This window comes from Carcharhinus amblyrhynchos, chromosome 30 (genome assembly GCF_965287045.1).
Source record: "Carcharhinus amblyrhynchos chromosome 30, sCarAmb.v2.hapA, whole genome shotgun sequence".
Classification (NCBI taxonomy): domain Eukaryota; kingdom Metazoa; phylum Chordata; class Chondrichthyes; order Carcharhiniformes; family Carcharhinidae; genus Carcharhinus; species Carcharhinus amblyrhynchos.
The window spans coordinates 30,262,582-30,287,792 of record NC_137353.1 but is presented as its reverse complement, the minus strand read 5'-3'; the positions used below and the strand labels follow the sequence as shown (position 1 = coordinate 30,287,792).

The 25,211-nt window shown below is 48.3% G+C and overlaps 1 protein-coding gene across 2 annotated transcripts in view; it reads right to left on the bottom strand.

Moving 5' to 3' along the window:
- Positions 1-25,211, bottom strand: part of ajap1 (adherens junctions associated protein 1) — a 269,987-nt gene that overhangs the window by 228,177 nt on the left and 16,599 nt on the right. The gene's annotated exons all lie outside the window — the stretch shown is intronic.

Genomic DNA, 25,211 nt, shown 5'->3' with positions numbered 1-25,211 from the left:
GTGTGGGGGGTGTGTGTGTGGGGGCATGTGTGTGTGGGGGTGTGTGTGTGGGGGCATGTGTGTGTGGGGGGTGTGTGTGTGGGGTTGTGTGTGTGTGGGGTGTGTGTGTGTGTGGGGGCGTGTGTGTGGGGTGTGTGTGTGGGGGGTGTGTGTGTGGGGTGTGTGTGTGGGGGGGGGTGTGTGTGTGTGGGGGGTGTGTGTGGGGGGTGTGTGTGTGGGCATGTGTGTGTGGGGGGTGTGTGTGTGTGGGGTGTGTGTGTGTGGGGGGTGTGTGTGTGTGTGGGGGGTGTGTGTGTGTGTTGGGTGTGTGTGTGTGTGGGGTGTGTGTGTGTGTGGGGTGTGTGTGTGGGGGTGTGTGTGTGTGTGGGGGGTGTGTGTGTGTGTTGTGTGTGTGTGGGGGTGTGTGTGTGTGGGGGGGTGTGTGTGTGTGTGTGGGGGTGTGTGTGTGTGTGGGGGGTGTGTGTGTGGCATGTGTGTGTGTGGGGGGTGTGTGTGTGGGCATGTGTGTGTGGGGGGGTGTGTGTGGGGGTGTGTGTGTGTGGGGGGGTGTGTGTGTGTGGGGGTGTGTGTGTGGGGGGTGTGTGTGTGTGGGGGTGTGTGTGTGGGGGGTGTGTGTGTGGGGGGGTGTGTGTGTGGGGGGTGTGTGTGTGGGGGGGTGTGTGTGTGTGGGGGGTGTGTGTGTGTGTGGGGGGGTGTGTGTGTGGGGGGGGTGTGTGTGTGGGGTGTGTGTGTGGGGTGTGTGTGGGGCGTGGTGTGTGTGTGGGGGGTGTGTGTGTGGGGTGGGTGTGTGTGGGGGTGTGTGTGTGGGTGGTGTGTGGTGGTGTGGGCTGTGGTGTGTGTGGGGGGTGTGTGTGTGGGGGGTGTGTGTGTGGGGGTGTGTGTGTGTGGGGTGTGTGTGTATGCAGGAGGTGTGTGTATGCAGGGTGTGTGTGTGGGGGGGGGGTGTGTGTGGGGGGGTGTGTGTGTGGGGGGTGTGTGTGTGGGGGGTGTCTGTGTGTGTGGGGGGTGTGTGTGTGGGGGGTGTCTGTGTGTGGGGGGGGTGTGGTTGTGGGGGGGGTGTGTGGGGGGGGTGTGTGTGTGGGGTGTGTGTGGGTGTGTGTGTGGGGTGTGTGTGTGTGGGGGGTGTGTGTGGGGGTGTGGTGTGTGGGGGTGTGTGTGTGTGGGGGGTGTGTGTGGGGGGTGTGTGTGTGGGGGTGTGTGTGTGGGGGGGTGTGTGTGTGGGGGGTGTGTGTGTGGGGTGTGTGTGTGTGGGCATGTGTGTGGGGGGGGTGTGTGTGTGGGGGGTGTGTGTGTGGGGGGTGTGTGTGGGGTGGTGTGTGTGATGCAGAGAGGTGTGTGTGTATGCAGGGTGTGTGTGTGGGGGGGGTGTGTGTATGCAGGGTGTGGTGTGGGGGGGGTGTGTGTATGCAGGGGGTGTGTGTATGCAGGGTGTGTGTGGGGGAATGTGTGTGGGGGAATGTGGGGGTGTAGGGGCGTGGGGGGTGTTTGAGGGTGGGGGTGGGATCAGGAAAACACAAATGCTTAAGGACCAATAAACCACGTCGTATCTCATTAAGCGAAGGCCTGTTCTCTTTCCAGAAGTGTCACAACATTATCATCACGTCTCTAGGCACCCACATGTGAAATCTAAACTTTATATTGTGTTCCTTACCACATCCTCTGGGGTGCCTCTCCCAGCAGGGTTGGGAGCAGCTGGTTAACCAGTCTGCTCTGTCGTACTGGACGACCTTGGCAGCCATCCTCTCCAGAGCTCAGGGCCTGCAGGGCTCAAGCTTATCCTAGCTGTGGGAAAGCTGCTCCCTCTGGGGTCACAGAGCAAGACGCCATAGGAGTCACAGGAAAAGGGAGATTATGAAAGGCTGGGCACTCTCAGAGATTCCTGAGTGGAGGTTCCAGGGCGGCCAACGGCCATTCCTTCTCCCTCTGAGTGCTCTGGAACCCCAAGCTGACTCCAGAAGAGTCTTGAGGCAGCATCCTCCAATCGGTGAGCCCATGGAGATACAAGGATACATGGAGATACAAGGATGAGGTGCAAAGAGGCGCGTCACTAGCAGTGCTTACTGGAGATCTCATGCCTTACTCCCTTCCTGGCCTCCCTCACCACCTGCCCCGCCTTCAGGACAGTATCTGAGCTGTGTGTGTGTGTGTGTGTGTGTGTGTGTGTGTGTGATTGTTGTTGGTTCAGGCTCAGTGGGCTGAATGGCTTCCTGTGGCCCTTCCCTCACAGACCCATGGGGCTATAAAGCATCACCTTATCATGTAGATTAGCTTTTTAATGCGCAGACCGCACAGATGCTGCCTTCGTCTCAGAGCTCCATGTCCCTGGTGAAGTTAATGTTAAAGTTTGCTTATCAGTGTCACAAGTAGGCTTACATAACACTGCAATGAAGTTACTGTGAAAATCCCCTAGCCGCCACACTCCGACGCCTGTTCGGGTACACTGAGGGAGAATTTAGCATGGCCAATGCACCTAATCAGACTGTGTTAGAAATTGGAGGAAACCCATGCCGACACGGGGAGAACATGCAAACTCCACGCAGACAGTGGCCCAAGCTGGGAATCGAACCTGGGTCCCTGGTGCTGTGAGGCAGCAGTGCTGACCCACTGTGCCACCATACTGTCCAGAGTGAGTCTGAGCAGCTGAGTGTTTACTTGCTCTGGTGAAGCAGATCAGGACATTCATCCACTTCCTACAGAGTTGTCCTCTGGCAAAGGCTCTGGGCCCTGATCTCCCTGAAGACTTCCTCCATGGGGGAATGGCCTGACAAATCGGCTTCCTCCCTCCCTCCATCCTCAGGGTAGAGAGCGCCCGACCTGGCCTCCACTTCATTGAGCAACAGTCTGAGAGATGTGTCACTGGTGCTGGAGTTCCACGGGATCAGTGGGCCATCTCTCCTCCTGGATAAGTTGATGTCTGGCCTTTTAAATATGGCACCTGGTTATTTTAGGATGGGGTGAGGGCAAGGGCAACATCCAGCTCGCCCTGTCGCACAAAAGATTGGGAGACCCCAGGCTGCATAATTAATTAAGCTAGTTAGGCACGCATCACACAATACAAATTCCCACCAGCCTCCACCACGGGAGGCATTCCCGGTTCCCACTCTATCCACAGGACTTAGTCCCGGAATGGAAAAATATGGCACATCTTAATGGGTGGCAGAGCTGTTAGCACTGCTGCCTCACAGCGCCAGGGGCCCGGGTTCGAATCCTGGCTTGAGTGAGGAGTTTGAGTGTGGAGTTTGCACGTTCTCCCCGTGTCTGCGTGGGTTTCCCCCAGGTGCTCTGGTCTCCTCCCACACTCCAAAGATGTGCGGGTTAGGTTGACTGGCCATGCTAAATTGCCCCTTAGAGTAAGGGGGAATTAGTATGGTAAATACATGGGTTACAAGGATAGGGCCTGGGTGGGATTGTTGGGGAGATGCTGGTGTTGAACTGGGGTAAACACAGTGAGAAGTCTCACAACACTAGATTAAAATCCAACAGATTTACTTGCTACCAAATAAACCAGTTGGACTTTGACCTGGTGTTGTGAGACTTCTTACTGAAATTGTTGGTACGGGTTTGATGGGCTGAATGGCCTCCGTCTGCACTACAGGGATTCTACGATTCTATGACTGATGTCATTTACTGGGAGGCTTTGATAGAGTAAGTGTGGAAAAATAATTCATTCTGGCAACTGGGTGAATAAACAAAGGTCTCAGGTTGAAAATCATTGGCAAAAGATCCAGAGAGGAGATGAGAATCCTTTTTCACTCAGAGCGTATGTTGGAATCTGGAACGGACTATCTGAAAACATGCTAAGTACATTGGCAAGTACTTCAGGATGAGGATATTGAAATGTTATAGACAGAAAGTAAAGGTGCGGTGTTAAACATGACTGCTCTTTCAAACGGCCAACTCCAACGCGATGGGCTGGATAACCAGCCCCCTTACCGTCCTGTATGTTTCATTCATTCTGTATGGTACACAGGCAGCCAAAACTATTCCTTTTGTTGGGAACTGTGGGTGATTGAGGGACCTGTCTCTTTAAGACAGCACAGCAACAGAGAGTGACTTGGCTTGAGGGACCTGACAGCAAATGATCACCCCAGGGGGTGGAGCCCTCTCTTGGGGAGAGTACATCTGCAAGACATGTAGTCGCCACGTAAAGGCTGGAGTTCTGCTCCAGGCAGCCAAGGGCTGTAATTACCTGTGTCTGATTTCATTTCTTCGCTAAATATCTTTATATCCTAACGACGCCTTAAGTGTCTTGACATTGTCCGAGGGGTGCCATGCTTTTACAGGAGCTCTGAACTGTTCGCACAGTAAGACACCAACGTGGCAAACCTCTACCGGGAGACTACGGACTGCAAATCACAAAATAACTGCTTTTGACCTAGAGTGTATTTCACAAAGCCACTGGATCTGATTGTTTTTAAAAATTTAGAAGGTATTGTACTCAAACAGCATGCCAAAGCTACGCACTTTATCATTCATTCAGAGATTTCTGCCAAGGCTTTAACTTGACTATGATCATAAAAAGTCCACCAGTACATTTCCTGTGATAAGTACGGCTCTGCTCTCCAAACAAAAGATAAAATGCTATTGAGCTATGACGTGCAAAGCCAAATTTGCATGTTAAGTGCTCAAACAATCCAATGAATGAAGCTTCAGTTGAACGAGGACTTATTTCACTGTACAAACTCTTCCAAGAAGCCTGTCTTTGGAGTGTTTTGCCATATATTTTGATTCTAGTGGTGCCTGTGTGTTACATATCACCAGGGAGTCAAAGCTGCTGTGGCAACACGCAGTATCAATGGGACCTGAGCGTCCCAGTGTGTGAATCGCAAAAGGTTAGTATACACGTACAGCAATTAATGAGCAAAGCCAACAGAATGTTATTGCTCATTGCGAGTGGGATTGAATACAAGAGTAAGAAGGTTATGCTTCAGCTGTATAGAACATTGGTGAGATCACATCTGGAGTGAGAACATAAGAACTAGAAGCAGGAGTAGGCCATCTGGCCCCTCGAGCCTGTTCCATCATTCAATAAGATCATGGCTGATCTTTTTGTGGGCTCAGCTCTACTTACCTACTCGCTCGCCATAACCGTTAATTCCTTTACTGTTCAAAAATCTATCTATCCTTGCCTTAAAAACATTCAATGAGGTAGCCTCAACTGTTTCACTGGGCAGGGAATTCCACAGATTCACAACCCTTTTGTGTGAAGAAGTTCCTCCTCAACCCAGTCCTAAATCCGCTCCTGCTTATTTTGAGGCCATGCCCCCTAGTTCTAGTTTCACCTGCCAGTGGAAACAACTTCCCTGCTTCTATCTTATCTATTACTTTCGTAATCTTCTATAAGATCTCCCCTCATTCTTCTAAATTCCAATGATATCGTCCCAGTCTACTCAGTCTGGGAGTTTCAGTTTGGAATACACAAGAACACAAGAAATAGAAGCAGGAATGGCCATCAAACCCTTCAAACCTGCCCCGCATTCAATATAACCATGGTTGATCTGTGCCAGCCTCAACTCCTTATCAGTTCCACTTCTCCATAGCCATCTATTCCTCGATCTTTCAAATATTTATCCACCTCCACTTTAAATCCTTTTAATAGTCCGGCCTCCACCATCCTTTGGGGCAGAGAATTCCAGAGATTCGCCACCCCCTATGAGAAGAAATTTCTACGCACCTCAATTTTAAACGACCAGTCCTTTATATTGCAGCTATGTCCCCTTGTTCAAGACTCTCCCATTAGTGAGGACAGCACTGCATACTCCAGACTTAAGGAAGGGTGTAAACGCACTGGATGTAATTCCGAGAAGGTTTATCGGATCAATTGTTTTATAAGGAACATTTAGGCAGGTTAGGCTTACATCTGCTGGATTTTAAAATAATACAAGGCAACTCGATTGAAATGTGTAAGCTCCAGTGAGGAATTAACAGGGAAGATAGAACATAGAACCCTACAGTGCAGAAAGAGGCCCTTCGGCCCATCGAGTCTGCACCGACCACAATCCCACCCAGGCCCTATCCCCATATCCCTACACATTTACCCGCTAATCCCTCTAACCTACATCCCAGAACACTGAGGGGCAATTTTAGCATGGCCAATCAACCTAACTTGCACATCTTTGGATGTTGTGAGACTTTGGAATAACATGCTGCAAATATTTTCTTTTTCCCTTTGTTTTCTGGCACTTTGTGGGAGGGATTTGGCTCAAGCTTCGTAACAAAAGACGGGCCAATTGATAGAGTTCAGTGTGGTTCTTGGGTGTCAGGAACTGCCACAGCTCGACTGCAGTGGGATTACCCACTTTCCTCATGTGTGGGACATTATTAACTGTGGATACGTGTGCGGAATTTTCCTGGCTCGCAGAACGGAATTCTCCGTTGGCCTCGGGCGAGATCTTACGAGCCTTGGGCTGTAAAATTCCGGCAATGGTCACTCATGTAGCTACTCGCAGTTATGGGTTATTGTTATAAATGTTGGTTCTCCCATCAGCCTCAAATCCTCCTCATCTTCCTCACATTCAGAAGATGTCATTTATTGTCCAGCTTCCGGTTATGTAAAAGCATATCTCAGGGTTGTAAAAATAGGAATTCCTTGTGATCTAACTTGGATAACGTGTCCTTTGCATGTACCCTTGTGGATGCTTTGTCAATCTTCTTCCACTAGGCAGAGCTGATATACCCTGATGAGACAAGGTCGACGTAAAGTCAAGAAGCTGGTTTATTTTGAATATCACACATGACTAAGCAGGAAAGTGCTTCCAGATTTTTGTTTGACTTCTATATAAGGCTTCCTGCATTGAGGAAGCTAAAGGGATCACCTTGAAGTTTTCTTTCCATATCAACCTCCAGCTGTGAAAACTGACCATCTACCTCTATCTGAGTTTCCAACCCATGTCAAGAGTTGCTTCTTACAGCCACTCTTGGAATTAGCTGTTTGCAACTTTGGAAAGCATTTTGTTGCTCCTGAGGCAAAATTTTCAAATCTCCTACAAAAGATCAGCGACCAAGGTGGAGAGGACCTGAAAGTATCAGTGGTGGCCGGCCTGTCATACTCCTGGGGCCAACAATTTATGCCGAGGTGGCTTCTGGGCCTGTAAGAGATGGAGAGTCAATTGGGCCAATGAAGAGCCTTGTTAAGGGCACAGAAAGGAGGCCAACTGGAATTTTCTAGTCGACCGCCAGTTTCCCATTCTTTTGGGAAGGGAGGATAGGGGAACAGTCTAATTCCCTGGAAAGGGGGCACTCAGTGGCAGATCAGGGGCCAAAGCTTCTCTGCCAGTCTGGGTACTAAGGGGTGGCCTAGTGGTTTTGGACTAGTAATCCAGAGACCCAGAGTAATGCTCTGAGGACCTGGGTTTGAATCCCATTATGGCAGATGATGAAATTTGAATTAAGTTCATTAAATTAGGAATTAAAAGTCTAAGGGTGACCATAAAATCATTGTTGGTTGTTGTAAAAACCAATCTGGTTCACTAATATCCTTTAGGGAAGGAAATCTGCTATCCTTACCTGGTTTGTCCTACATGTGACTCCATATCTACTGCAATGTGATCAAAGAGGGTTGTCTGGCCCTTCTGTCTGCCCCTCTACCACGGTTACATTTGTGGCTAGGTATCCCTGGACAGGGTGGATCCTCTGTCTGCAAGAACCATCAAGGTGTTCCGTGCCCACTAGGCACTGCGGGGACAGGGACGTTTTATTGACCCTTCCAATCATGGGTGGCACAGTGGTTAGCACTGCTGTCTCACAGCATCGGGGTCCCAGGTTTGGATCTTGGCTTGGGTCACTAACTGTGTGGAGTCTGCACGTTCTCCCCGTGTCTGCGTGGGTTTCCTTCTGGAGTCCGAAAGACGTGTTGGTGCATTGGCCTTGCTAAAATTCTCCCTCAGTGTGCTCGAACAGGTGCCAGACAGGTGTGGTGACAAGAGGATTTTCACAGTAACTTCATTGCAGTGTTAATGTAAACCTATTTGTGATACTAAGAAATAAACTTGAATCCATTGCTTTGATGTTTTGAGTGAGATGATTTGGTTGTTGATATTTCTAAGCAGCTGCTCTTTCAATTTATCCCTCAGTTTGTTTAAATTGGTTTAATCAGTTGTTCATAGAATCATAGAACCCTACAGTGCAGAAAGAGGCCCTTCAGCCCATCGAGTCTGCACCGAACACAATCCCACCCAGGCCCTACCCCCATATCCCTACATATTATACCCACTAATCCCTCTAACCTACGCATCCCTGTACACTAAGGGGCAATTTCTTAGCATGACCAATCAACCTAACCTACGCATCTTTGGACGGTGGGAGGAAACTGGAGTACCCGGAGGAAACCCACGCAGACACGAGGAGAATGTACAAACTCCACACAGACAGTGACCCGAGCCAGGAATCAAACCCAGGACCCCGGAGCTGTGAAGCAGCAGTGCTAACCATTGTGCTACCGTGCTGCACATTTTATTGCAAAGGTATACAACAAGGATACAGTAATAACTTCGCCAGAACCAGGAAGATCGTTGGTTATGATTGGAGACACTACAGGAATGCTGTTAATAATTGGATTGCTTAGCTGCCTCCTTGCCACACTCCATAATAGAAGTTGTGACACCGCATTGGCCATTTCAGACTATTAACAATGATCAGGACCAGTTGTGGAAGGATTGCAAAGAACAGAGGAGAGGAAGAATAGGATATAAAAGATGTTGAAGTGCTGGTGACAGGAACACAGACACTGCAGCTGGTGGTGAGCTTCAAGAGGCTGTCAGAAGTAATTTATTTTCATCAAGACTGCTAATATTTGAAAGGATGGTTTTTCTCTCATTTGTCTTATGTTTTTTCGTAACAGCAACTTATTCTTCCCATTTTAACAATCTGAGTTCAATCTACTCGCATTGTCATAAACCACATATTGCAGCGTGTAAAGAAAAATGTATGTATTTTCACTTTTCGCTAGAAAACTTGAAGTCAATGAGAATCGCTATGGTTAAGAAAGCCCACCAACGCCCCTACTTTCTCAGGAGGCTAAGGAAATTCCACATGTCCACTACAACTCACACCAATTTTTACAGATGCATCTGTTCTGGACATTCACAACTTGGTATGGCTCCTGTCCTGACCAAGACCTTAAGAAACTACAAAGCTTTGTGAACATAGTCCCATCCATCATGCAAACCAGCCTTCCATCCATTGACTCCGTCTACACTTCCCACGGCCTCAAAAGCAGCCGGCATAATCAAGGGCCCTACACATCCCAGATACACTCTCTTCCACCTACTTCCATTGGGATAAAGATACAAAATTCTGAGGTCATGTACCAATCGACTCAAGAACAGGTTCTTTCCTGCTGCTATCAGACTTTTGAATGGACCTATCATATATTAAGCTGATCTTTCTCTTCACCCTACCTGTAACTGCAACACTATATTCTGCACCCTATCCTTTTCCCCTGTGTACTCTATGAACGGTATGCTTTGTCTGTATAGCATGCAAGAAACAATACTTTTCACTCTATCCCAACACATGTGACAATAATAAATCAATCAGGAAGAAATTTCTCTACTGGTTGGGATAATACCTAGTGCAGAGTTGTGGGTGTTGGAGGCCAAACATCTTAGCCCGAAGATAGCCAGGAGTTTCTCAAGATGGTGGCAAAGACCCAACCATCTTCAGCCACTTTGTCAATGACCTTCCTTCTGCCAAATGCTCAAATGTGGAGATGTTTGTTCATGATTCCATGTTCAGAACCATTTACAACTCCTCAGGTAATGAAGCAATCCATACCCATGTGTACTGATACCAGATGTGGAGATGCCGGTGTTGGACTGGGGTAAACACAGTAATAAATCTCACAACACCAGAGTTAAGTCCAATAGGTTGGACCTTTTGGACTTTAACCTGGTGTTGTGAGAATTCTTACCGTATTGAGACCAGAACAGCATCCAAGTTTGGGTTGATAACTTGCAAGTGTTACGACCTTTGACATGGAAAATAGTATTAAGCGAAGTTTGGAATTTCTTTGAGATGCCTCGGAAATCTTTCAGAAATGTGAAGAATGCTTGAACAGGACATCTAAGAGTTTGTATAAATTTTAAAGGTATTACTTGTAATTTTCTTGAAGAATAAGAAATCAGATCTGGACGAAGTACCAACTGGAAAGAAATTAAGTAAAAAAAAAACCTGTGTTGCTGGCAGACACAAAGGAGAGCTGGAGGCAGAAGGTGACCAGCACAAAAATGCAGGAGACCTTGCAGGCACTTTGTGAGCTGGCTTAAAAGGTCTAAAAGCTGGAAGGCTGTATGAACAGCACAGGGATGCTGGTGTTTTGCCAGAAGCGGTCATGAACTGGAGTATTATTGGCTGGACAATTGAAAAGGACTTCAGGAAAACCAAAACATTTGGACTGTTATGACACACCAAGGGAGAGAGGATTCACATAAGTGTGTATTGTTGATAATAATCGAAACACAGAGGTGAAAGCTGTTGTTAGATCGGACTCCTAACCTACCCGCCATGAATAAAGAACAGCATATTGTGGAACTGTTTCACTATGTAATGCTATACACACTGAAGGGAAGTGCTTGTGGTTGTCTAAAACATATCTTTATCCTTCTGGTAACTTAGAGTGGCTTGAATCCAATACCAAGGACTTTAAAGCAGAGTATTTAGAAAGCAGTGGCAGGATCAGACAGAGTCAGCATGGATTTATGAAGGGGAAATCATGCTTGACAAATCTGTTGGAATTCTTTGAAGATGTAACCAGTAGAGTTGACAAGGGGGAGCCAGTAGATGTGATATATTTGGACTTTCAGAAAATGTTTGACAGTCCCGCATAAGAGATTATCGTGCAAGATTAAAGTGCATGGGATTGGGGAAATGGATTAGGATGGGTAGAAAACTGGTTGGCAGAGAGGAAACAAAGCAGGAGTTAATGGGTGCTTTACAAATTGGCAGGCAGTAACTAGTGGGGTGCCACAGGATTCGGGGCTCGGGCTCCAGCTATTCACAATATATATTAATGATTTGAATGAAGAAACAAAATGTAACATCTCAAAGTTTGCAGATGATAGCAAGTTGGATGCGAGGGTGAACTGTGATGAGGATGCAGAGATCCTTCAGAATGATCTGGACAGGTTGGGTGAGTGGGCAAATCAATGGCAGATGCAGTATAATTTGGGTAAGTGTGAGGCTATTCACTTTGGAAGCAAAACAAGGAGGCAGATTATTACCTGAATGGCTGTAAATTGAGAGAGGGGAGTGTGCAGCGGGACCTGGGTGTCCCTCTGCACCGGTCGCTGAAGGTAAGTATGCAGGTGCAGCAGGCGGTAAAAGCGGCAAATGGTACGTTGGTCTTCACTGCGAGAGGTTTCGAGTACAGGAGTAGGGTTGAGTTGTTGCAATTATACAGGGGCCTTGGTGAGGCCACACCTAGAGTATTGTATGCAGTTTTGGTCTCCTTTTCTGAGGAAGGATGTTCTTGCTCTCGAGGGAGTGCAGTGAAGGTTTAGCAGGCTGATTCCAGGGATGGTGGGGCTGATGTATGAGGAGAGATTGACTAGGATTGTTTTCACTGGAGTTCAGACAAATGGGGGGCATCTCACAGAGACTTATAAAATTCCACCAGGACTAGACAGGATAGATGCAGGGAGGATATTCCTGATGGTGAGGGAGTCCAGAACCAGGGGTCACAGTCTGAGCATTCAGGATAGACCATTTAGGATGGAGGTGAGGACACACTTCTTCACCAAAAGAGTGGTGAACCTGTGGAACTCATTACTATCGGAAGTAGTTGATGCCAAACATTGAATGTATTCAAGAGGTGGCTGGATATAGCATTTTGATGGGATCAAAGCTTATGGGGAAATTAATTTACATTGGTTTGGATTTGTGTTAAAAAGTGAAATCTTGCTGGTAATTTCTTTATTTGGGGGTCATTTGAGAAATGTGATTACTTTGGTTTACCATAGAATCAGAGCATCACAGAGTCCCCACAGTACAGAAGAAGGCCATTCAGCCCAACAAGTCTGTACCAACCACAATTCCACCCAGGCTCTATTCCCGTAACCCCACACATTTACCCTGCTAAGACTATGGTCAATTTACGGTGAATCCTCCTGACACTACGGTCAATTTAGCATGGCCAATCAACCTATCCCGCACATCTTTGGACTGTGGGGGGGAACTAGAGCACCCGGAGGAAACTCACGTAGACACAGGGAGAAAATGGAAACTCCACACAGATGGTGACCAAGGCTGGGATCGAACCTAGGTCCCTGGAACTGTGAAGCAGCAGCACCACGCACTGTGCCACCATGCCACCCACCATCCTCCTCCTCCAACATGCCCCCGTCTCCACCTGCCCAGGGACTGCGATACATGTAAACATGTGTGCCACCAACTAAACACACATCTGCAGTAAATCTAAAGCTAATTACTTTCTCCTGACATTCAACAGCAATGACATTCCTGAATCCCCCATCATCAACTTCCTGGTGAACACCATTGATCGGAAATTTAATTGGACCAACCACATCAAATGCTGTGGCTACATGCGCAGGTCAGAGGAATTAGAATCATAGAATCATAGATCCCTACAGTGCAGAAAGAGGCCCTTTGGCCCATTGAGTCTGCACCGAACACAATCCCACCCAGGCCCTACCCCCATACCCCTACATATTATACCCACTAATCCCTCTAACCGACGCATCCCTGCTCACAAAGGGGCAATTTCTTAGCACGGCCAATCAACCTAACCCGCACATCTCTGTACTGTGGGAGGAATGATGTGGGTATGCCGGCGTTGGACTGGCGTAAACACAGTAAAAAGTCTGACAACACCAGGTTTTAGTCCAACCTATTTATTTGATAATATTCTCACTAGCTTTCGAGGGGACAGCCTCTTCGTCAGGTGAATGGAGAGTTCTGGCCTCAGACAGAGCATATAAAGCACAGACAGTTTAGAGATTACTGATTAAAATGCGAATCCTTACACCTAACCTGCTGTTCAAGACCTGAAGTGGCTGATAATGTGAGTGGAAGGAGCACTGATCACAGTTTAAAGAGATGTGTATTGTCTCCAGACAGTACAGTAAGTGAGGTTTTGCAAACCCAGGCAAGTCACGGGGGTTACAGATAGTGCGACATGAACCCAAGATCCCTGTTGAGACCGTCCTCATGTGTGCGGAACTTGGCTATCAGTCTCTGCTCAGCGACTCTGCGCTGTTGTGTGTCAGCCTCTGACCTTCGGGTAAGCATTCTCCAAGGCGGCCTTCACGACACACGACAGCGCAGAGTCGCTGAACAGAGACTGATAGCCAAGTTCCGCACACATGAGGACGGTCTCAACAGGGATCTTGGGTTCATGTCGCACTATCTGTAACCCCCGTGACTTGCCTGGGTTTGCAAAACCTCACTTACTGTACTGTCTGGAGACAATACACATCTCTTTAAACTGTGATCAGTGCTCCTACCACTCACATTGTCAGCCACTTCAGGTCTTGAACAGCAGGTTAGGTGTAAGGATTCGCATTTTAATCAGTAATCTCTAAACTGTCTGTGCTTTATATGCTCTGTCTGAGGCCAGAACTCTCCATTCACCTGACGAAGAGGCTGTCCCCTCGAAAGCTAGTGAGAATATTATCAAATAAATAGGTTGGACTAAAACCTGGTGTTGTCAGACTTTTTACTGTGGGAGGAAACCAGAGTTCCCAGAGGAAACCCATGCAGACACGAGGAGAATGTGCAAACTCCACACAGACAGTGACCCAAGCTGGGAATCAAACCCAGGACCCTGGAGCTGTGAAGCAGCAGTGCTAACCACTGTGCTATCATGCCACCCACAATTCTTTGGCAAACATTTCACTGCCAGTCTCTCCAGTGTCGGCCATCTCCAAGGCACAAGGCAGGAGTGTGGTGGAACACTCTCCACTTGCCTGGGTGAGTTCCATTCGTGCAACACTGAAGAAAATTAACACTGTAAATGGCAGCAGAGCAGTGAGTCTGAAGGTATAACAGCCAATGATATGAAATGGTACAGAAACTGCGGGTGGAGGCTTCCATTCTCGTGAGTGGTACATGGAAAAGCGATGTGACACCCAGGAAAACCCAACATATCTTCTGTCCATCAGGCAGTTAAATGGGCAGTGGGTGACCCTCCTTCAGAGCGATGACCCTGTGGATCAACACACCTACATGCCTGTGTAGAATTTTAGAATGATAGAATAACGGTGTCATTTTATATAGTTCCACCCATTCTGTGCACATTGCTTTTGCAGAAAACATCAACTAACAGCCACATGACTGAGAAAGTGTGAAGTAAGGAGTGATGACCCTAGATGCCTTTCTGCGAATGCCAACCAAGGGGTATGGCTGCTGCAGGAATAACACCCCCTCCCCCAGCTTCTCAGAGTGATCCAGGAAAAAAGTAGGCGCTGTTATCGAGGGGGTGGTGTGACACAGGGATTCGAGGGTTGGGGGGGGGGGGGGGTGGGATGGGATTTTCAGGAGCGCCATGGAGAGCTGCAGCAAGGGCAGGGGATGGCCCCCCTCCCCCACACCCCAACCCGACTGCCTCGTGACCATGACCTCAACCATGCACAGATTAGTGCAGATCAGATGGTTCAGCCATTTTTGTCCAAAGGAGAAAACGCTGGAAAATCTCAGCTGGTCTGGCAGCATTTGTAAGGAAAGGAAAGAGCTGATATTTCGAGCCCAGATGACACTTTGACAAAACTTTGACAAAGGGTCATCGGGACTCAAAACGTCAGCTCTTTTCTCTCCTTACAGATGCTGCTGAAATTTTACAGCGTTTTCTCTTTTGGTTTCACATTCCAGCATCCACAATAATTTGCTTTTATCTAGATCTTTGTCCAGTTTCCTTAGTGTCCTGGGATGGGTGGCTTAGAGGGATTAGCTGGGTAAATGTGTGGGGCTGCAGGGATAGGGCCTGGGTGGAATTCTTGTCGGGTGCAGACTTGATGGGCCAAATGGCCTCCTTCTGTACTGTAGGGATTCTATGATTCAAATTGTTAGAGATTGTGATGAGTATATCTGTGTGTATTTTATAGAAAGTATTTTATATTTTACAGTGATGCCTGACTTCCTCACGTTACAATCCAACATGCCAACTTTGTTAAATGGCAGCTCCTTACTTCACACTCCATCATGCGACTCTTAGATGATGCTTTCTACAAAAGCAACATGCGCAGAATGGGCAGAACTATATAAAATGACACACTGTTTTATCATTCTAAAATTCTATACAGGCATGAAGGTGTGTTATCCCCAGGCATTGTGCAGACAAATGGGGGTGCGGGCAAAATAATTCGTTCTGGTGATAATGTGTCATAGAATCCCACAGTGCAGAATGAGGCCATTCAGCTCATTGAGTCTGTACCGACAACAATCCCACCCTAACACTGTAACCCCATATATTTACCCTAGCAAATCCCCCTGACACTAAGGAGCAATTTAGCACAGCCAATCCACCTAACCCGCACATCTTTGGAATGTGGGTGGAAACTGGAGAAAACCCACGCAGACATGGGGAGAATGTGCAAACTCCACATAGACAGTGACTCGCGGTGGGAATTGAACCCGGGTCCCTAGCATTGTAAGGCAGCAGTGCTAACCACTGTGCCACCGTGCGTCATCAGATCGAAAACTGACACAAAAAAATATACCCAGCAATGTCAGCAACCATTAATTGTCCTGTTCTCCAATTTTCAATGCCCATTATTTATAGAACATAGAACATAGAACACTACAGCACAAACAGGCCCTTCGGCCCACGAGTTGCGCCGATCACATCAACACCTATCTATAACCCCCAATCACATAAAACCCCATATACTCATCCAGAAGTCTTTTAAAAGACCCCAGCGAGTTTGCCTCCACCACCACTGACGGCAGCCGATTCCATTCACTCACCACCCTCTGAGTGAAAAACTTACCCCTAACATCACTTCTGTACTTTCCTCCCCGCACCTTAAACCTGTGTCCTCTCGTAGCGACCATTTCAACCCGGGGAAATAGCCTCTGAGAATCCAGAAATAGCCTCTGAGAATCCATGCCGTGTAAAACCAGATTTTGCTATTTGCCGTCATTGTATTTAAATGCTTAACAGATTCGAATGGCATTTCTTTGCTTGCTATTTCAGTTGCAGCGTTCAACCACTGAAACAATGGGCGAAAGAGATTGATATTCATCCATTAAGTGATCACCCCCTCATCTCATCAACAGTGCATTTCAGCCTATAGTCAGCAATCGGATCCTGATAAACACAGGCTAATTTCCCATGAAGTGATACGTTTGGATAAGCAATTCAATCAATTTCACATCAAATCTTCAATTCACAGATATTTTAGCTCCAAACTACTTACTCATTCAGCAATTTAATCTAAACAAAAGGGAGACTAATGATTTTTGAAAGCCTAGTTCTACATAACTGCCAATATTAGACTTCAGGCCTGGAATATTGCCCTGGGGGCACTATTGCTCTGTGCACTCACATCAGCCCAGTGCATCAATACTAAACGGTGAAGGTCTCCTGCTCAGGGTGGGAGGTCTAATCAGGAATTATACTGAAAGGTGGTGAATGGGAATAGGAAAATTCTATGCAGGTATTTGAATAATGGCGACCCTCCCCTTCCCATCTCCAGATAGAACCTGTAATAAAGGCACTGACCCACAACAACCATCACCATTCTAAATTCCATCTTTATTTATTGACTAGTGCCACAAGTAGGCTTACATTAACACTGCAATGAAGTTACTGTGAAATTCCCCTAGTCGCCACACTCCGGCGCCTGTTTGGGTCAATACACCTATCCAGCACGTCTTTTAGGACTGTGGGAGGAAACCGGAGCACCCGGAGGAAACCCATGCAGACACAGGGAGAATGTGCAGACTCTGCACAAACAGTGACCCAAGTTGCGAACTGAACCCTGGCGCTGTGAGGCAGCAGCACTGACCACTGTGCCACCCTTTGAATCATAGAAGGTTTACAGCACAGCAAAAGGCCACTCAGCCCATCATGCCTGCACTGGCTGCTATGCAAGCTACCTAGCCTAATCTCACCTTCCAGCATTTGGTCGGTAACACTGCAGGTTAAGGCACTTGAGGTGCATATCCAGACACCTTCTACTTGAGTAGTGGGGTTCTGTCTCTGTTAACCTTTCGGGGAGTGAGTCCCAGATCCTCTGGGTGAAAAAAAGAATTCCTCATCTTCCCTTGAATCCGACTACCAATCACCATAAACCTACCCCCCACCTGGGTTACTTACTGACCTCTCTAGTTCAAAGTTTATTTATTAGTGTCACAAGTAAGCTTACATTAACACTGCAGTGAAGTCACTGTGAAAATCCCTTAGTTGCCACACTCCAGCACCTGTTCGGGTGCACCATGGGAGAATTTAGCATGGCCAATGCACCTAACCAACACATCTTTCAGACTGCAGGAGGAAATCTTTGTGGGCCGAAGGGTCTGTATTGTGCTGTAGTTTTCCTATGTTTCTATGTACCCAGAGAAACTCACGCGGACATGGGGAGAATGTGCAGACTCCACTCAGACAGTGACCCGAGCTGGGAATCAAACCCGGTGTCCCCGGTGCTGTGAGGCAGCAGTGCGAACCGCTGTGCCTCCCCGACCTCAATTAACCTCTCTGGGCCTTAATTAGTTCTCTATTCTCAGCTAGGGCAGGATAATGCTCCTGGGTTAACATTGCAAAAGAAGTGTAAGTCAAGGTCATTATTGGAGCATGTATACCTCGAGGGATGCAGGGGACTCAGTTCAGTCCTGCTGCAGCTCTGGCCAAGTGACCTGCCGACACACACTGTTTATAACCGCCCGTGTGAAATGGCTCTTTGATGACCCCCTGCCCGGTGTGCAGCCTTATTGAAGGCGGAGGGAAACCCACCGGGGGAAGGAAACTGGGGTTAACACAAAACTTGTAAAGTCTCAACCCTTGCCGCGTGATGCTGCCACGATTCAGTTCAGGGATCACAACAGGGATTCTCCGCAGGCTGAAAATTAAATCAGCTCACCACTGTGAGAAAAAGAACAAACCGGCGATGTTTGCAAAATAGACCTCGCCAAAGGAGATGATTGAATCATAAGGGGCAGGCTCCGATACCTTTCGTGAACCCTACTGAGCTCAACGTTCGTGTCATACTGTCGACACTTTTCAGACGCATCACAGCAACGCAAATCCTGTCTGCAGACACACATCCCCACACAGCCATTAACTCTGCCGCAGATCTCTCAGGGATTCGCAACTTGAGTTAGAATCATAGAATTATAGAATCCCGACAGTGCAGAAGGAGGCCATTCGGTCCATCGAGTCTGTACCGACCACAATCCCACGTAGGCCCTATTCCTACAACCCCGCGTATTTACCCTGCTAATTCCCCTGACACTAAGGGGCAATTTAGCACGGCCAATCAACCTAACTCGCACACCTTCGGATTGTGAGAGGAATGATGTGGAGATGCCGGCGTTGGACTGGGGTAAACACAGTAAGAAATCTCGCAACACCAGCTTAAAGTCCAACAGGTTTATCTGGTAGTAAACACCACCAGCTTTCGGAACGCTGTTCTTTTGTCAGGTGAATAGAGATCAGGACTCTCCACTCACCTGATGAAGGGACGGCGTTCCGAAAGCTAGTGGCGTTTACCACCAAATAAACCTGTTGGACTTTAACCTGGTGTTGTGAGACTTCTTACTGTGAGAGAAAACCAGAGCACCCGGAGGAAACCCACACAGATACGGGGAGAATGTGCACAGACAGGTCCCTGCCGCTGTGAGGCAACAGTGCCGTCCCAATAAGGGCTCATCCAGTATATTGCTCTATCCCACCCACTTCCACCCATCTCCTGCCTTAATCACACATGTCACACAGGAGGGAGCTCAAACCAAGCATCAGCGGCAGAGTTCTGCAGTCGCCCGGAAGCTGTTTCTCTCTAATGCCGTAATTTTCCAGACTCGCCGCACCCGGCCCAGGTTGCATTAGAGTGGGGCGGGGCTGGAGACTTGGGCGTGTGGGGTTTAGCATCTCCAGCACTGGTGCCAAGCCCTATTGGAATCCTCCCAGCCACTCCTCCTGCCTGTAACTAAGTATTTAACTTTGCTGAGTCTCCTTGAGGCCGGATTCTCCCGGCTCCTGAGATTTTCTGACCCTCGGGCACAGTGGCTAAGTGGCAAGAATCAGTGCTGGTCTCCACTGGCAGAGGCCAGTTGAGATGGCCATGCAGGGGCATGGGGAAGGGTCTCACGAAGGCGCTGAGTGGTTTGGGATATGGCTGGGCAGTGCCCACATAGCACAGCTAGGGAAGTAGGGGCAGTGCCAAGGGGGTGAGGCGGGGGGAGGGGGGGGTGGGGGGGAGGGGGGGGTAATGAAAGGGATCTTGAATGGCGAGGAGGAAACGGGGCCATCAAAGGGGACCCATTGGGAACTCTCCATGCCCCGAAACAGGTGATCTTTTTTGAGGAATGGGTATGGAGAAACATCCCATCAATGAAGGGAGGATTTGCATGCCCTGTGTCCATGGCGGCAGAGTCGGGGTGTCTTCAATTTCATTTTGAAAGTGGTGCCCGATTTCGGTGACGCCAGGTTTGCCAGCCTCTTTGGGTGCCACCTCTCCCAGACCCTGTGCAAAGCTCACCTCTCCCCCAAAAAACATTGGGGTGAGAGTGTAACAGAATTTTGGAAGAATGTTGGGCCCAGTGAGATTGGAGTCAGACCCTCTCCCCATCCCCCCAAAAGCCGGCACAAGTAACACCCAATCCCCCTTCCCACCTCAACATTGGGCCTCTTCCCCACCCCGCAAGCAGTCACTGCCAGCAGCCAACCCCCTTCCCCTGAAAATCGGACACCTTCCACACCCCCCCCAACCATCACCTGTCACCCACACAATCAATGCCGCACCCACCCCCGAATCAGCAATGCTGGCATCCCCAGCTCCCATGCCTACTTGTGGCCACTGCCACATAACAAATGAATTCCCCCACCCTGACTCCACCCCCTGCCATGGGGTTCCCACTGGGGTCTGCTCCCTGGTGCAAATTGGCACTGCCAGGTTGGCATGGGTATGGTGCCAACCTGTGCCAGGGGGGCAGTACAGGCTACTCTCTGGTCATGGGCCTCTATCCTGGGAGCTATATTCATTTTTACACCCCTGAGGGAGGCAGGGGGGGATCCCTACAACATGTTCATATCTTTACACCCCTGGGGGAGAGGGGGTACCCCACAACATATTGACATCAATGTGAAGGTACGTCAATGTGGTTTGAATATACAGTGGTGGGGGTGGGGAGGTTAATATATGGCAAGCGGGCAAGTTAATTACATTGGAATCCACGGAAATGTGTTTCAATCAGGTTCACGTCCATTGTGCGTGAAGTTGATTACGTTGCCAGTAAGGGGCAGTGAAAATCTGAAGTTACAATCCCACTGGCTGGTGAGGTATGCGAGGTATGGGTTTTGCTGCGCCTTTAGGCCTCGCCAGCAATCTCGTGGACGGTGAGAGTGGGCTCAAGATCCCACCCATTGACTATGTGTGGGAAAACGATCTACCTCTGGCGAGATAATGTATGGTCAAGCACGTTGATTATCCGCCTGTGAATCCTTGCAATACATCCTTTCTAATCAGCCTTATTACAGAAGGCAAGCCACTGGCAACCATAATCATGGACCAATCCAATGGAAGTCCATGGTGATCATTGTCCTCTTTGGGCATACCATAGAGAGGAGGAGGAGTTAACTTCCTTGCTTTTGTATATTATTCTTCTGTTTATAGAGCCGAGATCATACAGGCCTTTTTAACAGCTTTGTTCATAAGTTCTGCCACCTTCGAGATTTGGTTATCTAACCCCCAAATTCGTTTGCAATTGTGTCATCGTGGAGCCTGAAACTTCCTTCACAGATGGCAGGGAGTCACTGACATCAGTGAGTATGTGTGGAAGAGTTGTGATCCTATTCATGCCAGGTACACCAATGGAAATCAACCGGCTGTCTCACCCAAAATGACATTTAGCGGCGAGATTCTCCAGCCTCCCAGCCATGTGTTTCCCCCCCGGGCGGGAACACATGGGCCGGGGGGGGGGGTGTTGTTTGCCAGCGGCAGGATTCTCTGGTCCAGCCATTTTCAACGGGAATTCCCATTAATGTCACCCCAAGCTGGTGGTAAACCCACTTACGGGGTGGGGGGGCACGCTGCCGGCGGGACTGGAGGAACCCGCTGTCATGAAAGGCTGGAGAATTCTGGCCCACGTCTTCCAACTCTGCCGAAAAGGTGGTTGACTTGAAATGCTAACTCCATTTTCTACTCTCCTGATGCTGCCTGACCTGCTGACTGGCATTTTCTGTTCTGTAATGTTATGAATAGAACAACTTAAACATTTTCAAAGTGTAACAGTGAACTTGGCTGAAACTAAACAACATTCCTCGCGATTACTGATGATCAAACGTAGAAATCTAACGGTGTTAAAAAGTGTTAAAGGATCAGAACAGGCACAGAGTAGACATGTAGTCCCTTGAATATAGAAGATGAAGGGATTAATGTACCATAAGATGATCAAAGATATTGACGGGGGATAGAAAGGGTCTCCTCTGGCACAGAATTCAAGAACAAGAGGGCATGAATTTAAATTAGAAAATAAACAGAGAATGCTGGAAAAACTGAGCAAGTCTGGCGGGATTTGTAGAGAGAGAAAGCAGAGTTCACATTTCGAGTCTGTGCGACTCTTCATCAGAATTAAAGAGAGGGAGAATGTGTTGGATATTAAACTGTAGGTGGGAGAGATTACAACAAGATGTGTAGCAACCTTAAGAATAAGAGACAGAGGCCTGATGTGGGGGTATTTGCATTGAGATAATAAATATGCAGGGTATAAAAAGAAGGCTTAAGATGGAGGAGAAAGGTCGCAGTGTAAAGTTGCTGAACTCAGTGTTAAGTTCTAAGGGCTATAATGTGACTAAGTGGCAGATGAGATGCTGCTCTCTCAGCCCACGCAGGCTCCACCAGAGAATGGCATCAAGCCGAGGACAGACATGTGGGCGTGAGAGCAATGTGCTGGATTAAAAGGGTACGTAACAGGAAGGTTGGGGGTCATGCTTGCAGACTGAGCGAAGGTGTTGTTCAAAGTGGTCACCCAGCCTGCATTTAGTCCCCCTGATATAAATGAGACCGCACCCGGGGGGGCAGTGAATACCGTGGACAACACCGTCACTAATATTTTTCGTATGTTAAAATTAGAGTTACTTTGTGCAGGTCTAATATCATAAAGCACTTTTCACACAAAGGATTGTAAAATCTGGAACCCTCGCTCCCTAAAAATGACTGAGATATTGGGGAGGGCAGGGGAGTGGGGGGAAAGGGGCAAAATTAAAAACTGCCAAACCAGATTGAGAGATTCCTGTTAAGTTTGAATATTAAGGATCACAGAAGCATGGAGGAAAAAAAAATAAATTGAGGTAGAGGGGAGAGGGAGGCTGATTGGGTTTGGTTTTCTCCTAGTTCCACAGCATATCTCCTTCAATGGTTATTTTAAAAAGTTTGTTTATTAGTCACAAGTAGGCTTACATTAACACTGCAATGAAGTTACTGTGAAAATCCCCTAGTCGTCACGCTGTTCCGGTATGCTGAGGGAGAATTTAGCACGACCAACGCGCCTAACCAGCGCATCTTTTTGACTGTGGGAGGAAACAGGAGCACCCTGAGGAAACCCACTCAGACACGGGGAGAATGTGCAAACTCCACACAGACAGTGACCCATGCTGGAAATTGAACCCTGGTCCGTGGCGCTGTGAGACAGCAATGCTAACCACTGTGCCACCCCTTAGGCAGATGTTAACATGAAATATTGCCACTGAACATAGTGCTTACTGTGTAAATATTAGGAATGTGCCAGCCTTGCTTACGTTCAGCCAGTCCCATGGGAGTGGAGGCACATTTTGGGAAATTGCCCAGTCAATCGTTTTGCACCTGAAAATCCTTGGCTTTCAGGCGCGTCCCGTTCCTGACCTGATCCCGGGATGAGATTCCGCTCCCAGGAGACTGCGACTGGGAAATCCATTCCGTAAACTAAACCTGAATGAAGTGAAGCTGCAATTGTTCATTTTGCAGCATAAGGGATGACTTCAGGGTTTGGATGACACACACTGTCCACTTCAGGTAAATGCAGTTTCAGCTCCCTCTGCTACGTCTCGCAGCTGTGATACACAACGAGGTGTCGGCAAAAACTGAACTCTGCATAATTGAAGCTCTTAATCTGATCTTATGTTTGCCCATAACTCCTGCAGTGTTTGGCTGGCCGATCCTCTGCTCTTTAAACAAGTTCGCTACTTCCATGCAAACGTACAAAATAGGAGCAGGCGGGGGTCATTCAGCCCCTCAAGCCTGCTCCGTCATTCAGTAAGATCCTGGCTGATCTTGTGTTTCAAATTCCATATTCTCCACTTAACATTCCCCCTCCCCCATCAATAATCTTTCACTCTCTTGCCTAATAATTCCATTCACTTGCCCTCCTTGCCCCTGTGCATCATCATGAGGGGACACAGGTTTAAGGTAAAATGGGGGAAGTTTAAAGGGCAGCATGGTGGCACAGTGGGTTAGCACTGCTGCCTCACAGCGCCAGGGGCGCGGGTTCGATTCCCAGCCTCGGGTCACTGTCTGTGTGGAGTCTGCACGTTCTCCCCGTGTCTGCGTGGGTTTCCTCTGGGTACTCCAGTTTCCTCCCACAGCCCAAAGATGCGTGGGTTAGGTGGACTGGCCATGCTAAATTGTCCCTTCATGTCAGGGAGACTAGGTAGGGTAAATGCACGGGGTTGTGGAGATAGGGCCCGGGTGAGATTGTGGTCAGTGCAGACTTGATGGGCCAAATGGTCTCCTTCTGTACTGTAAGAATATATGAGATGTGAGAGGCAAGTTTTTCACACAGAGGGTGGTAAGTGCTTGGAATGCGTTGCCAATGGACGTGCTGGAAACAGATACAACAGTATTGTTAGCCTCCATGGCCCAGTACCCCCACCCCCACCCCGGGCTAACATGGAGCTCAGCAGCCGTTCATGAACTCCACCCCCCATGCCCGGAATGATTGTGACCTTTACTCCCCCCCTCACCCACCAATCGCTGTTGCAGAGCACCAGTGGTTCTCCCCCACCCCCCAATGATTGCCATCGCAAAGCAGTAGCACCCCCCCACCCCTCACTGATCATTGTGCAGAATGTGCAGTGGACCCTCCCCCCCACCTACCAGTAAGCCCCCACCCCATGGCACTGCCTGATACTCAGTGGGCATTGCCAGGGTGCATAGGTGGCAGTGCTAGACTGTCAGGTTGGCAGTGCGAGACTGGCATTGCCCCTGACCTCCTGGGTGGGCCTCAATGGCCTCCAGTTCTTTGGGCAAGGCCATCATATCTGGTCTGCGTTGTCGGGGACCATACATGATCCTCACCAGAGACAATCTTTCCCAGCACGGATATACAGGCAAGTGGGCCCGGACGATTCTGTTCCAGGCTTGGTAATTACAATTCATTCATCATTTTGATAATATATTCAACCTAGCACCCTGAACATCCCAGGTATCTGAGGTCAAATCACGTGAAATAAAAAAATCGGGAGCGAATCCTCAGCTCTCGTGCAATCTTACCAGCTCTCCCTGCCCATTGGCCGGCAGGATGTGATGGTAAGGTCACCCCTTTTCTTATGAATGAAGATATCACCCCCCCCTCTGCCCACAACTAAAGCACACATCTCAGATCACACAGACCATGCAGGCTCTGAATTGAAGAGACAACCTGAAATGTCCCAGAAGAAGTAAGCAATGTTGATCGGAGTCCAGCCTAAACTACCAGCTAGCATTACATGAAGCAGTTATGAATTGGGCCTGTGGCATCACGTGTGTGATAGTACATTGAACTCTGCTAGTCTTTCACTTTACAAAAGGAGTTATGCAAAGGGAACAAATGGGTGAGATTTTACAGCCTCGCTCGGGCGAGACCGGAAATTTCCACCCGAGGTCAACGAAGATTTCCATTGTCAGATCCTCGCCCACTCCGATTCCATGGCGGTCAGAGTTCCGACCACTGTGGGTGGGTGAAAGCTTTGTACCAGAGGTTGTCTGGTTGTGCTCAGTAAGTAAAAATCCATTTTGTTTTGTCAATCAACTTGGGATTTCTGAAAAAGCGTTGACCATCTTTTCTGGGAACACATTTTGAAACATCGC